This window comes from Echinops telfairi, unplaced genomic scaffold, assembly GCF_000313985.2.
Source record: "Echinops telfairi isolate 266 unplaced genomic scaffold, ASM31398v2 ScPeMD7_7463;HRSCAF=8501, whole genome shotgun sequence".
Lineage (NCBI taxonomy): Eukaryota > Metazoa > Chordata > Mammalia > Afrosoricida > Tenrecidae > Echinops > Echinops telfairi.
In genome coordinates, this window is record NW_022111363.1 from 7580529 (window position 1) to 7585839 (window position 5311).

A 5311-nucleotide genomic window follows, 5' to 3' on the forward strand; every position below is an offset into this window, starting at 1 on the left:
AATTAACAGCCTCTAACTGAAAGAACATTTAAAAGTTTATTAAATCAAAGTTAAGCTTCAAATAACTATTTTAGGAGAAGTTTGTCTAGTTATAAGTTTGTTTACAAGCATGTTTTAATATTCACTCTGCTGTTAGGTGTATGTGTCCTGACTTACAAAATAAAAATAAAGAATTATAAAACCTTGGGGAAAAACCCTTGAAGTTATAAAGAATGAGACAACTCCATAATTCTCTATGGATTTGGACCCGGATCTTTGAAAGCTTAGCCTTGGGCTCTCCCTGGACCTTATCATAGGATCATGCCATCCCAGGCAGAACAACATCTAACACAGAATAGTAGAAACTCAACGAAAAAACTTTTGAATGAATGTTAGATAGAATGGAGAGCCACCTACTTCAAGGATGAGAGGTCTAGATGTTCTCTGATATCCGACCCCGTGTTTATTGATAAGAATGGGGATTGGATGGATGTGTGATGTGTCAGGAGTGGGAAGAGACGTGCTGTAGATAGGTATATTTTATATAAAGAAGTATGTGTTGTGAGCAGAATGTAGGGTCTAATTCTATTTCCTGTGGTAATTGTGTTCATATGACTGCCGCCAAAATTTAGTTCACACAAAGACTATAAATGCAGGAAAAACATGTATTTAAGTGGATAAGGTAAGTTTATCACACACATGCACTTAAAATCTAAAAATAAAGTTTGACCTCTTTAGAAATTATTTGATGAAATTGTGCCTGACTTTTAATATTAAAGAAATGAAAATTCAGAGTAAGTATGTGATTTGCCTAGGGCCATATGCTGATTCAAAAGCATATTTGGGATAGAAAGGATCTCTTAATTATGAGTCCAGTCAATTTCAACTATACCATTTCAGTGCTTTTGAGGGAAACACATCTTTTGCTTGAGGGTTCATAGATAACATTTTTAAAACAAATAATTTATTTGTGGAGACACATTTTAAATCTTGACAATATCAAATTGAATTATCTTTAGGAGGAAGAAGAAATTTTTTTTTTACCAGGAACAATATTCTTTTCCACTGTCCCTGGTTAAAAAAAAAATTTCTTCTTCCTCCTAAAGATAATTCAGTTTGATATTGATATTTCCACTGTCCCTGGAAAGGAATATTGTTCCTGGAAAAGGGTGGATCAGCAAACAAGAGGAAGAGCCGTAAATGAGATAGATTGACACAGTGGCTGCAGCAGTGTGCTCAAGCACAGGAAAGATGGTGAGTATGTTGCGGAACCGGCCGGGCCTCATTCTGTTGTACACAGGATTGACATGAATTAGAACGAACTCAATGGTGGCCAACAACTACAGCTTGGCGTTCCGGGCCTATCTCTATAAAGAAGGCACGGGCACTGACCTTGGGCTACCAAGGAATATTACATAAATTAAGATACTGCTCTATGTCCTGGAACATGATCTTCTGAAGAGGAAGAAAATTGCCACAAAGGTACATCATCTTTAAAAAAAAACAACAACAACAAAACGCAGAATAGAAAAATGTAGATTGGCCCTAGAGAGAGAAGGCCTGATCTCTCTGAGGTCCAGGCATGTTGGAAGGCTCAAAGAAAGGAGACCGGGCCAGTGGAGAGGAATTTAACTGTCTGAAGAGGTGTATAGAGTTCTCAGAAGTCTGCAAAATGGACTGGGGTCCCTCATCCTAAATGCTGGGCAGTTCCTCGTGAGCTGCAGTAAGCTTCGTCTATCACAAGCCATGGCATTCGAGTCAGAAGGTTGTTGATTCGCCCCCTGGCCCTGCCTCTCGTTCGTGTCCTCACCCGGAAAATCAGAATAACTCCACATAGAGTGATCACAACAACCGAAACGTTTCAGTACCAGAAAAACGGTCCAGTGCATCATCGGTCTTCAGCCTGTCGCCATGGAGTCAATTCCAACCCACGATGACCAGTGACCGTCCTCAAATGTTCCCCAGCCCTGCACCATCTTCACCTCGTGGTCTTTGCTGGTCTGCGCCCACTGCTGGGACTCTTGTGCAAATGCACTTCATTGAGGGTTTCCCTGTCCTTCACCGAGCATGGTGGTCTTTCCTAGCGATTGGTCTTTCCGGAGTAAACAAGGCCAAGTGTTGCCCTCCTCACTTCTAAGAAGGATTGATTTCTTCTAATACTAATTTTCTGTTCTTCTGATGATCCATGGCATATTCGATATGTGTTCAGTTGATGGTAGCCTTCATTAGCTCCCGCAATGTGATGTAGGAGAGCGTTCCAAAGAGAAACTTCTAACCTCTCCAGTTCCAGCCCTTCTCCTTGGGGCCTGACATCAACTTTGGCCCTGGCTGTTGGACACCTACATCCTATTTCTAACGGATCCCAGGTTATAAGTGATCACAAAAATCTAACATGGTGAACTATCTAGGCTGACACATAGTAATCCATTCAGGATCTTTCTGTCCTGTTCTGGTGAGACTTGAGGCTAATTGTGTAAGCACAGAAAAGTTATTGGAAAGTTGAAAATAAGTTTCTTTGTAGGTTTTGAGATCTTGAGACTTCTCAAACGTATTCGTTTTCAGAACTGATATGTACTAGATTCAGCATAAAGAGGCCCCGGGCACAGAAAGTTTAAGGATTATGTAGCTTTTCAATGAAAAGGTTGACAATTCACACTCACCAGCAACTGCATGAAAGAAAAGACTTGGGGATGTTCCTCTAAAACCATTACAGCATAGGATCCTCTATGTAAGACTTCTACTCCTTGTATAGGATCACTGTGATGCAGAATAGTCAGCAGCACCGAGCATCAACCACAATAGCAACGTAGGCATGGTGTGGGCAGAAAATCACTAATATTTGAAACCTTAGGCCCTAATATTCATTTAAGTATGACTTCCAAGAGGTTTGAAATCATGGATTGTATTCATAAAATCTTAAGTCTTTGGGCAAGTTCAGGACATATATTCTTGTAAAGAGATCATCAAGACAGGATAGGCTCATAACAACGTTTCATTGAAGAGATGGTTGGGGAAAAGCCAACAATTGAAATGAATATTTAGCATGTAACTGGATGAAAGGGTATTTTAAAGAAGGCAAACTTTTTTTTTTTACTTGAGTTAAGGAGTCTATACTGGGAAAATGGCGAACATAAAAAGTATTTATGTATTGAAATGAGCACATCCCTTCACCTAGATCATTAGTGTGGAGGGTTTCGAGAATCTAATCAGAAATTGACCTGGGTTTGAGGGGTTTTTTGGTTGCTGCTGTTGATCATCTTCAGCTTATTATCATCTTCGAATTTCTCTGCAGTTCCTTGGTCTTATCAGGAGCATTGTTTGGATGAAGTCTTTTTCCCAGTGTTCCTGTTTCACCCTTAGGGAGGCTGCTTCCTGGGCACCCGTGTCTCAGAAAGAATCTCTCCCTAGGTGCTTGCACCTTCTCCAAGGTCAATTGAGATTGCCTAGTACTTGGTGACAGCCCAGAAAGTCCCCGGGTGGGGTACACTGTAAACGTGTTTGACTACTAACTGACAAACTAAGGATTTGAGTCCATCCAGAAGCACTTCAAAAGTTAAGCCCTCACCCATCTGCTTCTGAAAATTCAGCTGCTAAAAAGCCCGATGGAGCACAGTTCTGCTCTGCCATACATGGGGTGACTCCAGAACCATTGTCAGCCACTGGTTGTAGCTAGCCTAGTGGATCAGGGAATGAGCTCCTCTGTGATGGCTCAAACTCCATCTCAGGCAGGCCCATCAGCCCTGGTGTTGGGGAGGGAGGCTTTCTCGCTGATCTATTCCCTTCCTCACACCATGCTGCCATTGCTGTTAGTAACCTCAGGCACAATGGACCAAAACGCTGTCCATTTCCTTTGCCATCCCCATGTTGAGTTACAGATTGGACCATTGGGTCATCATTGGACGCAATTTTGGAAGTACTGTAGCTCATGAGGGCTTTCTCCTGGTCCATCTTGCTCTGAAAACTCTGCTGTGATCTTTCAGGTCTCACAGCAACATTCAAACTCCCTCTAACAGACAAATGGTAGCTGCACAGACCTGGGTCTCCCACCCTGCAGCATTAAAAGTTCTCATTCAAGTTCACAGGCTCTTCTGAATGCCATCAACAGATAACCCCAAGGGAACCCCCTGGATCAAGAACCCCTCTACTGGAAGAAGAGGTATGGGTAACAGTTGCACGACATGATTAATGCAATTAATATCACTAAATTATACACCTGAAAATTATAGAATTGTCAAATGTCGTATATATTAGATAGAAAGATAGATATAACAATTAAACATCAACTATAGAGGTCAAAGGTGGCTTCTGAAAAAAGATTTCCTTACTTTGAGAGAGCAATGAGAGGATTTTGACCGACCAGGGGAATTCCAGGCAGAGGTGGCCACAAACACATAATTATGCAGCTAGGCTGAACAGGACTACTCCGAGAACTGACAGTAATTTAATACTCCAGAATACAACTATTACTATTACTCCTGCTCAGTGAATGAGGGCTTTATAGATGTTGCATTATTATCCCAGGCCTGTCTTAACAAAATATCACAAATAGGATGACTTATAGGAACTGAAGTTAATCATCTTACAGCTTGGGAGGGTGCGGTCTGGAAGAATATGTTTCATGCCTCTCTCTCTGAGCTTCTGGCTGCTCTAAGTGTCTGTGGCCGGCAGTTACAACATCAACTATCATCATTCCTCAATCTCATTGCTTCTCTGTATCGACTATTCTTTCATAAAGACACCACTAATATATGTTTAAGTGTCAACATATGTACAAACATGCTTGATACAATTGATGTATGGATTGTTATAAAAGCTGGAAGAGCCCCCAATAAAATTTTATATATATATATAACTCATTTGCTGATGTCAAGTTGATTTGGGTTTGTAGTGACCCTATAGGACAAGGTAGAACTGCCCCTGTGGGCTTCTGAGAATATAACTTTTTGTAGAAGTAGAAAGCCTCCTCTCTTCCCCATGGAGCTGCTGGTGGATTTGAACTACTGACATTGCAGTTAGCAGTTCAGCAACTCACCAGGGCTCCCAGTAGCATCTTCATAAACCCTATTTCCAAACAAGGTCACATTCACAAGTCCTGGGGTTTACACTGTCAATCCAATTCATAACACATGCCAACAGCTATACTAAGTATACTATAAGCATTCTTCAAGTACCCTGTGTCCCCCAAAATAAGACAGTGTCCTGTATTAATTTCTGCTCCCAAAGATGCGCTAGGTCTTATTTTCAGGGGATGCCTTATTTTTCCATGAAGAAGAATACGGTACACATTGATTGTTTATTGTTTTATTAAAAGAGACCTCGCACTTCCTGTCTG